Source organism: Sturnira hondurensis, unplaced genomic scaffold, assembly GCF_014824575.4.
Source record: "Sturnira hondurensis isolate 20B ecotype Veracruz unplaced genomic scaffold, ASM1482457v3 Scaffold0002597, whole genome shotgun sequence".
NCBI classification, from domain to species: Eukaryota; Metazoa; Chordata; class Mammalia; order Chiroptera; family Phyllostomidae; genus Sturnira; species Sturnira hondurensis.
In genome coordinates, this window is record NW_028075228.1 from 1433149 (window position 1) to 1446382 (window position 13234).

General features: G+C 45.6%; 1 pseudogene; it reads right to left on the reverse strand.

Moving 5' to 3' along the window:
- Positions 1-5315: 5315 nt before the first annotated feature.
- LOC118983049 (GTP-binding nuclear protein Ran-like) lies at positions 5316-6285 on the reverse strand (annotated as a pseudogene).
- Between the last annotated feature and the right edge of the window lie 6949 nt (positions 6286-13234).

Consider the following 13234-nt stretch of genomic DNA (forward strand, 5'->3'; position numbering starts at 1 on the left):
GGAGAGAAACATCAATGTATGGTTGACCTTCGTGCATCCCCTGCTGGGAGCTGGCCTGCAGGGAACTGGCCTGCAACCCAGGCATGTGCCCTGACTGGGAATCAAACCGTGATCGTCTGGTTCGCAGGTCCGCGCTCAATCCACTGAGCTACACCAGCCAGGGCGGGCCAATCTTATTTTTAAAATGAAATACTGACGTGGCCTCCCCGGTGCTGTCGTGCCCCCAGGCCCCTTTCCAGGGGTCACTCTCTTCAGCTCTCTGAGGGTGGCGCTGTTCTAACCCCATTTCAGGGGTGGACATGCTGGCACAGGAAGCGAACTGACCTGCCCAGGGTCTCCCTGCTGTAGTGATGGGACTGGGACTTGAACCCAGCAGCCTCCTGCAGGGTTTCTTCTCCAGACTCAGGAACCCTCTGATGCCTCTTTCCTCTTGAGAACAGCAGTTCTTGCAGAGGATGGGTGGACTCTTATCAGGAGGGTTCCTTGATTTTCCCCATCTTTACAACAGTAAGTTGCTTGCCTTCCCAGAAGCAAACTTAGAACCTATAACCTAGCCCTCCCTTCTGTTCTCCAGCATGCTCCTCCAGGGGCTTGGCTTTCCGGGCAACAGGGCTGCGGCCCCGACCTCCCGCCTGCCCCGCCCTGTCCCAGAGGCTCCCTGGAGGCTGAGCAGCAATTCCACGCCCAACACAGATACTGAAGGCCAATTCCTAAGCACATACACATAAAAAAGGAATGAAAAATCTAAAACTAAAGTCCACTCTTCTATTTTTCTTTGCTAAGGGAGAGAAAAGGGAGACAATTAACACTTGCTGAGTCCTTGCTCCCTGCCAGGAGTGTCACCTCCTAACAGGTTCACAGGAAGAAGGATTCAGTGGGAAACAGGAGCGCGCAGAGGCCGAGACCTGGGGAAGGCTCGCCAGCCACTGCCAGAGCAGCGTTTCCAACTCCAGTCTCCCTTCCTCCAAGGAGGCAGACAGGGCGGCTAGGAATGGAATCTAGAAGTGGAAGAAAGGAGCACCCAGAATGTGGAAAAATGTGAGAATTTTGAAAGGGAGGAATAGGAACTGTACAAACAGACGACCTTAGGCCTCAGGCCAAGGTACCGACAGAAACAGCTTCTTCAAGTCTCTTCCTTAGTGTAACAGGCCATGCAGAGGACACGCTACACTCGGGTGAATGCTCTGCTATGGTATCTTGGAATTCTCCATACTTTTTGAACATTTCCAATTTGTACTGGGTCCTGAAAATGATGTCTCTACAACTCAAGAATGGATTAACAAAGACAGGAACGGTCAAATAACTGCTTAACACTTCATCAGTGAAATATGAGGTCTGTCCAGAAAAAGTCCAGCCATTATTGATATAGCGAGAGTGGTTCGTGTGACATCCATGNAACCCCATTTCAGGGGTGGACATGCTGGCACAGGAAGCGAACTGACCTGCCCAGGGTCTCCCTGCTGTAGTGATGGGATTGGGACTTGAACCCAGCAGCCTTCTGCAGGGTTTCTTCTCCAGACTCAGGAACCCTCTTATGCCTCTTTCCTCTTGGGAACAGCAGTTCTTGCAGAGGATGGGTGGACTCTTATCAGGAGGGTTCCTTGATTTTCCCCATCTTTACAACAGTAAGTTGCTTGCCTTCCCAGAAGCAGACTTAGAACCTATAATCTAGCCCTCCCTTCTGTTCTCCAGCAGCTCCTCCAGGGGGTTGGCTTTCCAGGCAACAGGGCTGCGGCCCCGACCTCCCGCCTGCCCCGCCCTGTCCCAGAGGCTCCGTGGAGGCTGAGCAGCAATTCCACACCCAACACATATACAGAAGACCAATTCCTAAGCACATATACATAAAAAAGGAACTTAAAAATCTAAAAATAAAGTCCACTCTTCTATTTTTCTTTGCTAAGGGAGAGAAAAGGGAGACAACACTTGCTGAGTCCTTGCTCCCTGCCAGGAGTGTCACCTCCTAACAGGTTCACAGGAAGGATTCAGTGGGAAACAGGAGCGCGCAGAGGCCGAGACCTGGGAAAGGCTCACCAGCCACTGCCAGAGCAGCGTTTCCAACTCCAGTCTCCCTTCCTCCAAGGAGGCAGACAGGGCGGCTAGGAATGGAATCTAGAAGTGGAAGAAAGGAGCACCCAGAATGTGGAAAAATGTGAGAATTTTGAAAGGGAGGAATAGGAACTGTACAAACAGACGACCTTAGGCCTCAGGCCAAGGTACCGACAGAAACAGCTTCTTCAAGTCTCTTCCTTAGTGTAACAGGCCATGCAGAGGACACGCTACACTCGGGTGAATGCTCTGCTATGGTATCTTGGAATTCTCCATACTTTTTGAACATTTCCAATTTGTACTGGGTCCTGAAAATGATGTCTCTACAACTCAAGAATGGATTAACAAAGACAGGAACGGTCAAATAACTGCTTAACACTTCATCAGTGAAATATGAGGTCTGTCCAGAAAAAGTCCAGCCATTATTGATATAGCGAGAGTGGTTCGTGTGACATCCATGTAACCTGGCAGCCAAGGAGAGTGGACTGGAGTGCACATGCATGAACAGTGATGACTTCACTGTAGTAGTCAGTGGGGGTGGTAGATGCTGTTGAGTATGTGTCCTGTGTGGCCATTGCATTCAAAATGACCGAGTAGAGCAACAAATCTGCATCAAATCTTGCACTAAGCTTAAACATTCCTCTGCAGAAACTATTGGGATGATTCAGAAGGCCACAGCTATGGGCAACTGATGACTGGCAGGTTCATTACAGCAACATACCTATTCATGCATCTCATCTCATACAGAGTCTTTTTGCAAAACATCAAATCACCCAGGGGGCGCAGCCTGCCTACAGCCAAAATTCACACAGCAACTTATGGCTTTTCCCAAAACTAGTATCACCTTTGAAAAGGAAGAGATTTCAGACCATCGAGAGACTCAGGAAAATACAACAGGAAAGCTGATGGGGACTGGGAGAACTATGTGAGGTCCCAAGGTGCCTATTTGGAAGGGGACTGAGGTATCATTGTCCTATGTACAACGTTTCTCATATCTTCTTCAATAAATCTATGTTTGATATGACATGGCTAGATACCCTCTGGAAAGACCTTTTATTCCTCCCTCATCCAAAGTCATCTTCATGTCTCCACTTACGGAACTTACTCATGTGCTGCCTTTTAAAAAAATATCACTTTGGACTTCCGCCAAGATGGACGCATAGGTGGAAACACTGTGCTTTCTCCCACAACCAAGTTTGAATACAACAAAGGTTTGGAGAAACAAAGACACAACCAAAGGACAGAAAATTGAATTATACGGAAGTCCGACTACATCTAACCGTTCAACGGGGACGGTAAGAGGGGCGGAGCCAGCAGCGAGCAGGGTCGGGCAGGACACGGCCCCCGACCCAGGCGCGCAGGCAGATGGGAACCAGTTGGGGTGCGGGGCAGACCACGGGCGCATATTCGCGCACAGTGAGACAGACCACGCAGGCCCCAGGGGGCGAGGGCTGACGGCGGTGGCACACTCGCGTGCAGTGGGACGAAACGCGTGGGCTCGGTGACGGCAGCAACTGCGGCACCGGTGAGGGCCGTGGCGGCAGGCGGCGGACGGGACACCATAGTCCCTCTTTGACCCCGCCCCCACATACAGCGTCACAACCCAGAGATTAGTTGCCCTGCAATACCAGTGAGAGCCATTGTCCCTCTTTGACCCCGCCCCCACATACAACGTCACAACCCAGCGACTTAGTTGCCCTGTTCTAGTAAACACTTTAGGGCCTTGATCCTGCTATGGAACAGGCACGAACAACCCGAAAGATGGTGCAAGAAGAACTCAAAGTCCCAGAGCCAATAACTCTAAGCGACCGAGAAATTGCCAGCCTCTCAGAAGCACAATTCAGGACACTATTTATCAGGATGCTCACAGTACTGGTAGATTATAGTCACAAATTAGAGGAACAAAGTCACAAATTAGAGGAACATATGAAGGCTAAACTAATTGAAATGAAGGGAGATGCACAGGAAACCAATAGTGATGGAAAGGAAACGGGGACTCAAATCAATGGAATGGACCAGAAGGAAGAACAAAACATCCCACCAGAAAGGAATGAAGAAATGAGAATTCAAAAAAATGAGGAGAGGCTTAGGAACCTCCAGGACATCTTTAAACGTTCCAACATCCGAATTATAGGGGTACCAGAAGGGGGAAAGAAACAGCCACGAGTGGAAAACGTATTTGAACAAATAATAAAGGAGAACTTCCCCAGTCTGGCAAAGGAAATAGACTTCCAGGAAATCCAGGAAGCTCAGAGAGTGCCAAAGAAGTTGGACCCAAGAAGGAACACACCAAGGCACATCATAATTACATTAGCCAAGACCAAAATGAAGGAGAGAATCCTAGAAGCATCAAGGGATAAGGGGACAGTCACCTACAAAGGAGTACCCATCAGACTGTCAGCGGATTTCTCAAAAGAGACCTTACAGGCAAGAAGGGGCTGGAAAGAAGTATTCCAAGTCATGAAATCCAAAGACCTACAGCCAAGATTGCTTTATCCAGCAAAACTTTCATTTAGAATGGAAGGACAGATAAAGTGCTTCTCAGATAAGGTCAAGTTCAAGGAGTTCATCATCACCAAGCCCTTATTATATAAAATGCTAAAGGGACTTATATAAGAAAAAGAAGATGAAAAATATGAACAGTGAAAGGACAGCAAACAGTTATTAACAACCACACCTAAAACAAAAGCAGACCAAAAGGACAGCTAGATCAGGAGTGGAACCACAGAAATGAAGAACACATGGAGGGTCAGAAACAGGGGGGTGGGGGGGAGAAGGGGGGAGAAGGCACAGAAAATAGCATAGATGGTAGGTAGAAAATAGATAGGGGGGAGGGTGAGAATAGTGGGGGAAATATAGAATCCAAAGAACTTGAGACACGTGGTTATAAACTAAGGGGGGGAGAATGGTGGGGGAGGGAGTGTGCGGGTGGAGGGGAATGAAGGGGGGGAATAGAACAACTGTAATGGTATAATCAATAAAATATATTTTAAAAATATCACTTTATTCTGATTCTAAACAAAGAGAAATGGGAATGACAGTAACAGACAAGGTTTTACCACTGGACACTGTGATGTGGCGGCAGTCTTACCGTCGAAACTCAGTAAGGAAACAACTGCTCTCCTGCTTTTTCAAGAGCAGCTAAATTTGCAGGTACAAAAAATGAAGGTAGTTTTAAACTGCCTCATTCACTCCAAAGCCCATTCATCTCTTTCAGCATCCCAAAAATCAAGCACAGGTTCTGCTTAGCTGTATAATACAGTGGCAAACACTCTGCACCACTAGACATCACAGGACAGTTGCCTATAAAACTGGCTTCTGATGCTGGGCTCCAGCTTCCCTGTCTCACAGGCCCTCATCCCCACCCGGGGGAGTGGTGGTCTGACCAACCTCTAGACCATGGTCACACTGTGCTGCCAGAGCTGGGTCCACCATGATCTCTGGTGGGGCCAAGAGTAGGCATGGTGACAAACTTCAAGTTAGGGTCTCCAACTAGTTTTCTAGCAAGCCGGAGGAAGGGCTTTTCAAAGTTGTAGTTACTTTTGTTAAAGACACATTTTTAAAAAACCATTTTATTTATTTATATTTTGAGAGAGGGGAAGGGAGAAAGAGAGGAAGAGAAACATCAATGTGCAAGAGATACATCGATCAGTTGCCTCTTGTACGCCCCTAACTGAGGACCTGGCCCGCAAACCAGCCATGTGCCCTGACTGGGAATTGAACCAGCAACTTTTTGGTTCGCAGGCTGGCACTCAATCCACTGAGCCACACCAGCCAGGGAAATGTTATAGTTAACTTCTGGCAGAGATGTAGTACTGAAGATTCTTCTTTCAGTGGCAGACAGTAGATTTGCCTTAACTTTCCTGCCCCACACAACAGAAGTGGGTATCGAGGTACACATGTTCTCACACACTCGTACCAGATCTCCACGCTGGTTAGGCACTTTCTTGTAAGTGACTCTTGAAGTGACATCAAACATTATAAATGATGCACTGCGCTTGAATGTTAACAGTTGTCTCTCAGCCCACCGAACTTCTGGCCCACTCGAGTAGGTGGACCTCAACACCCAGGGTGGCTACATGCTTCTCAAATTCACCAGCCAGATGACATTTCATGAATGTAGTTTTTCCCAGTCCTACCATTACCAACCAACACAAGTTTGAACTGAACTTGGGGTTCTCTTTGTGTGGCCGTCTAAGTTTTTTGTTTTTGTTAAGAAATCTTTTATCATCAGGGCATTCTGACTTTTTCAAAGCAACTTTTCATTGCATATCAGTGTGTAGCAAAGTTTGTTTACCCTAAATGTTATTTCAATCGTAAAAACAATTTCTGGTTACAAAAAATAATCAAAAACCTTATTGAGCCCTGGCTGGTGCTGCTCAGTGGATTGAGTGCCAACCTGCAAACCGAAAGGTTGCTGGTTCGATTCCCAGTCAGGGCACATGACTTGGTTGTGGTCCCCAGTTGGGGGCACATGAGAAGCAGCCAATTGATGTCTACCTCTCACACATCGATGTTTCTACCTCTCTCTTTCTCCCTCCCTTCCCCTCTCTCTAAAAATAAATAAATAAAATATTTTTTTAAAAAAACAACCCTTATTGAGCTCTGGCCATTGTGGTTCAGTTGCTTGGAATGTCATCCCGTAACTGAACGTTTGTGGGTTCACTTCCCAGTCAGGAAAGATACCTGGGTTGCAGGTTCAATCCCTGGTCCAGGTGTGCGCGATCCCCAATCTAGTTGTGTAGGGAGGCAACCAATCAGTGCTTCTCTCTTGAATCAATGTTTCTCTCTCTCCCTTTCTCTCTAAAAGCAATGAAAAAGTGTCCTCAAGTGAGGATTTAAAAAACCAAACAAACAAATAAACTATTGAGCCCTGGCTGGTGTGGCTCAGTGAATTGAGTACTGGCCTGCAAACCAAAGGGTTACCAGTTCAATTCCCAGTCAGGGCACATGCCTGAGTTGTGGGCCAGGCCTCCAGATGGGTGCGTGTGAGAGGCAACCACATGTTGATGTTTCTTTCCCTCTTTCTCCCACCTTTCCCCTCTCTAAATGAATCTTTTTTAAAAAGCTATGGAAATTTCACTTGCTTTTACAAATACCCCCCAAACCGCTTAAGCTATACAATACTTTAAGTAGAAAATCCCTAATTTTGTCATTGTCTGGCACATACTATTTCTGTGGTTTATGTGTATATATGTGAATGTATGTGTAAATATATACAAAACTTAGTTTCTTTTATAAGAAACCTTACTAGAATTTTATCACATTAACCAATGTAAAATAAAAGCAAGAGCTAATCACCTTTTAACAAAAATACTCTATATGCAACACTTTAAAGTATCAAAGATATTATTTACTGGTTGATAATTAACTACCACAAAATAAGAAACAAAATACATTTACTGGATTGTTTATCAGACTACAGCTGCCCTTTGGCACCCAAAACAAGGATTTCCAGTAAATAACAGCTGCACAGTAATTCATGTCGTGGTTAGTTTAGGTCATTGCTTTTTCCTCCCTATTGTTCTTCTCTTCTTCCTTGCCCCCCCCACATTGGCACCCTATTATTAAATACATCAAGTACCTGGGATTTATGCTTTGGGTCAAGACATCATTTGAGTAATTTCAAATCATTTACAGCTCCTCGTGTAAAAAAGATGTTTTGTGGTCATGATTACTTAAAAAAATAATTATATTCCAATAGCCTGACGTAACATGCTTTAGCAATTATAGAATCATGATTTTTTTCTTTTGAGAGGGAGAGTGCTTGCTAAGTGGGCACAGAATCAGAGTATTGGACCTTAAGAGGCTTATACTTAAGAGGTTCAAACCCTTTATCTCCAGGGCCAAGATAATACATCCCAAAGGAGTTGAAAAGAATGATTAAGAGGAAAATTGAAATAAGGTACGAGGATAAAATCTGGGATAGGGTATCTCCTAGGAACTGGGCCCTCTCACTCTGAACAGAATACCTTCCCACCAGCACACAGACGGTCTTGGCTACCTCCTCCCTCTTAGGTTGGCCTGGAAGACAGAGGAATTTGTCCTGGCAAATGCTCTCTCTCTTCCTCCTTCCCTCCCTCCCCCACCAAAATCAATAATTTTTTTAAGATTGTATTTATTTATTTTTAGAGGGGAAAGGAAGGAGAGAGAGAAATATCAATGTATGGTTGCCTCTGGTGTGTCCCCTGCCAGGAACTGGCCTGCAACCCAGGCATGTGCCCTGACTGGGAATCGAACCTCGATCGTCTGGTTCACAGGCCCGCGCTCAATCCACTGAGCTACACCAGCCAGGGCTCAATAATTTTTTTAAGAGAGGAAATTTCCTCCTGGAGGGAGGGCTAGGAATGATCTGTCCCCACTCGCTCTGCTGCCACCCGCCCACACCACCAGAACACTCCTTCCCCACCTTCTGCCACCCACACACCACACCCATGTTACGTCATAGTCACCTTGGCCCCCACCCCGATTCCTTTCACACTTTAGCGTCTCATTACATATTTGCCCTAGACTGGCTTGTCTGCTATCCCACCACTTGTATTATTTTGGGTTGCAGTTTATCTGCCATCACATCTACAATATAACCTTTTATATACGTATCAAATTCCCACCACCCACCCCCAACTGCAAATCCCCAGAGAGGAAACATTCCTTTCCTTTCCTTTGGCATTGCCTAGCTCGTGGTGTTTCGCATCTGCTGGGTTCCAGAAAAACTCTGTCGTGGACCAGGTTTAAATGAAAGGAAAAAAAATTCGTGTACAAATGCATACTTTCCTTTCAAGTCATTTACTGCCTACTTTGTCCCCGATGCCTAGGCTGGGGCTGAGAGGGACGGGTGAGGCAGCCAAAGCCACTGAAGGTCACCACGCAGGACACCTCACAGCAGCTCTGTTCTCTGGTCCCCTCTGCTGGCTGTGCCGGCAGCCCCTAAATGGGAGGAAGGGGAACAGATGTGTGCCAGCACTCAGAGCCAGGCCAGGCTTGCCTGTTTCTGCTTTATTGTCCATCCTTGCTCACCACCCTGTGTATGTACCTGCACTTAGTAAAGCACAATAAAGCATGGCAGACATGTGACCAATGTTTACCAAATGAGCAGAAAGCTTTCCTCACATTCTCTGTAGCTGCAAGGCACCAAAGGTTCAAGGACCAAGTCAGGAGTGCACCCATCACGTATATGGTGCTTGATAATGGCACGCAAGGACCCTCACTTTTTCATCTCTGCCTCAGCAGTTCGGCCTCATCTCTCTTCTCAACATGAATCACCCAGATAGCAGCTTTGACGGAGTTCCTCATTTATTCTGTGCTGTGTCAGAAGCCTTGCACTGGCAATTTATAACTCTGTAGGGAGCACTACAGCCACTTTACATGTCAGGAAACTGAGGTACACTACAGTTGAGACCTATTTATACCCTAGGTCTGCCAGACTCCAGAGCCCATGTGGTCTCTGTCATCTACCTTTGCTATTCAGGGTGTGACCCTGGGATTAGCAGCACCTGCAATCGGCATGCCCTGGGTGCTTGCTAGAAATGCAGACACTTAGGACCCACCCCAGACTTCCTGAATCAGAATGTGCATTTTTAAAAGCTCCCTGCCCTAGCTGGTGTGCCAGCCTGTGGACCAAGGGGTTGCCAGTTCGATTCTCAGTCTAGGGTACATGCCTGGGTTGTAGGCAAGGTCCCCGGTGGGGGGAGTGCAAGAGGCAACCACACATTGATGTTTCTGTCCCTCTCTTTCTCCCTCCCTTCCCCTCTCTCTAAATAGAAATAAAATCTTTTTTAAAAGGGGGAAGGAAATCCTGACACATGCTACAAGACCAGATGAACCTTGAGGGCATTATGCGAAGTGAAATAAACCAGATACAAATACTATATGACTCCACTTCTGTCTCAGGTGTCAAATTCAGAGAGACAGAAAACATGATGGTGGTTGGTGGTTGTCAGGGGCTAAAGGAGGGGGATGGGGAGTTGGTGTTCAATGGGGCCAGAGGTTCAACTGGGAAAGATGAAAAAGTTCTGTGAACAGATGGGGGTGACGGTCGGTCGCACAACAATGTGAAGGTACTTAACAGCACTGAACTGAACACTTAAAAATGGTTAAGATGGCAAATTTTACATTGTGCATATTTTACCACAATTTTTTAAATGCTTTAAAACAAAAATGGAAGCCTAAGGAAGATTGCGGGACATGTTACTCTTTCTTGCTCCTAAGCCTAAAAATGTCAAGCTTTTTCCCCCTTCTCTAAAAATAAATAAATAAATACAATCTTAAAAAAAAAAGCCCTGGCTGGTGCGGCTCAGCAGATTGAGTGCCGGCCTGCAAACCAAAGAGTTGCTTGTTCCATTCCCAGTCAGGGCACTTGCCTGGGTTGCGGGCCAGGTCCCCCCGTAGAGGGAGCACGAAAGGCAATCACGCATTCACATTGTACTCTTTCTCCTTCCCTTCCCCTCTCTATAAATAAATAAAATCTTTTAAAAAATCTCAAGTTTTACTCCATTTTTGCATGCCCCTTGAGACACTTTATAAGAACAAATTAATCTGTGGATGTATTTTAAAATTCCTGTCCTCTGGTTTATCACCCCCACCATGATCCAAAAGCATTAACTCCACAACCTATTTGGTAAAAATGTGAAAACAGGTAAAACGTGTGTATTTCAGTTATCTACCAAAGAGGCCCTGTGATGAGTTTATTTCATACATGTACATAGGTTGACAGTTCAGGAGGACTTGGGCTGAAGGTGTCAGTGTGGGCATCTATGTCTAGCCCTCTTTTAGGGTTCAAGGGGCTGTTCACTTAAGGTTCTCCACTAAGCAAGGGAGCTCTTGCCTACATGGCTCAACTGTGAGTATGGTACACAATCACAATAACGAAAACAAGGAATACCCATTTAACTGTTTGGGGAGGACAGCGGAAGAAGGACTGTGGTTGGGATGGAAGAGAATTCCTTCTCTCTACTTAGTGGTAATCAACAGGTGCTATCTCGAACAGGAAGGAAGAAGGAAGGAAGGAAGGAAGGAAGGAAGGAAGGAAGGAAGGAAGGGACAAAAACAGAGAGGGAAAAAACAGGTTATTTAGAAACATGGAGGAAAATAAAAGATTCAAAAGTGGCTGCCTGACAAGTGGAACCTGGAGGAAAGCAGACTAAGACACTATTATATATACTATCTTAGTCTGTTCTGGCTGCTGGAACAAAAATACACCATAGACAGGGGAGTTGAAACAACCACCATTGATTTCTCTCAGTTCTGGAGGCTGGAAGTCCAAAATCAAGATGCTGGCAGATTCAGTGCATTGCGACAGCCTGATTCCTGGTTCACAGATTCCTGGTCTTCTTGCTGTGTCCTCACTTGGTGGACAGGGGAAGGATGATCTTTGGGCTCCTTCATAAAGACACTAATCCCATTCATGAGGGCTGTTAATCACCTCCCAAAGGTCCCACCTCCTGATACTTTGATTATAAATGATAAAATTGAAAAGTTATCTACATAATGTAGACAATATCTGGCACAAAATAGATGATTAATAAATGTTGGTGCTTTCCCTTCCATTACTACCATGCAGAACATAAATTACTGATGCTCACAGGTGACTTGTCTTCAACCCTTTCCTCCGTAGCTCAGAGGTTACACCATGACTATTGTAAGCTTAAACAACAGGCTTGTGCACACTTGATTTCAACAACCAATTCAACTTCCAGAGGCAACTTGCCCACAGCTGTCAAAATGACTTCAAGCAGCCTTGGCTGGTGTAGCTCAGTGGATTGAGTGCCAGGCCTGCAAACCAGACGATCGCAGTTCGATTCCCAGTCGGGGTGCATGCCTGGGTTGCAGGCCAGTTCCCAGCAGGGCACTCACAGAAGCAACCATACATTGATGTTTCTCTCCTTCTCTCCTTCCTTTCCCCTCTAAAGATAAATAAAATCTTTAAAAAAATTACTTCAGGCACATCTCACTTGGTTCACCGATTCCAAGTCCAAGAATCTCTCCTATAGAAATACTCACATATGCACAAAATGTATGGAAAAGCAGCTTATGATGTAAAAAAAATTAGAAATGACTCAATTGTCCAACAGCAGGGGACAAGTTGGCTACTTATAGTACGTCTAGCCAACAAAACCAGGGAGCTTTCTTTTGTGTACCAAATTGAGATGATCTCCACGAAACATGTAAGTAGAAAAAACAAGGTGAGAAAAAAGCTATATGCTTCTACAGGCATAGCTCATTTTTTAAAATGTTACTTTCCATGCCTCAACATTCAAATTGATTTATTCTTACATTTCTTTTTTTAAAGATTTTATTTTATTTTTTTTTTAGAGAGAGGGGAAGGGAGGGAGAAACAGATGGAGAGAAACAACAATGTGTGGTTGCCTCTCGCTCGCCCCATACTGGGGACCTCACCCGTAATGCAGGCATGTGCCCTGACTGGGAATTGAACTGGTGACCCTTTGGTTCACAGGCCAGCACATGCATACCTCACTTTATTGCACTTCACAGATACTGCATTTTTTTTTACAAGGCATTGCAATACACGGACTTTTTTTTAATTTATTTATTTTTCAACTACAGTATTCTATTACTCCCATCCCATCCCACCCCCGTGCTCCCCCCCCGATACTGCATTTTTATCAACATCAAGGCAAGACCCTCCACCAGCAAAAAGATTATAATTACTAAAAGCTCAAATGTGGTTAGCATTTCTTAGCAAAAAAGCATTTTTAAATTGAGATATGTACAGTGTTATATTCATAGAGAACATTTTGATAGTTGTCAGATGGGAGGGAATTAAGTGAAAAGGGGAAGGGATTAAGACGTACAAATTGCCAGTTATAAAAACAGTCATGGGGCCAGGGGCCCCAGCAGGGTGGTTCAGTGGGTTGGAGCATTGTCCCATACACCAAAAGGTGGTGGGTTCAATTCCTGGTTGGGGCATCTATGGGAAGCAAGTGATCAATGTTTCTCTCTCTCTCTCAAATCAATAAATATATCCTCAGGTGAGGATTTTTAAAACATTTTTTTTAAAAAACAGTCATACAACCTGGCTGGTGTAGCTCAGTGGATTGAGCATGGGCCTGCAAACCATACAATCGCGGTTCGACTCCCAGTCAGGGCACATGCCTGGGTTGCAGGCCAGTTCCCAGCAGGGCACCCATGAGAGGCAACCACACATTGATATTTCTCTCCTTCTCTCCTT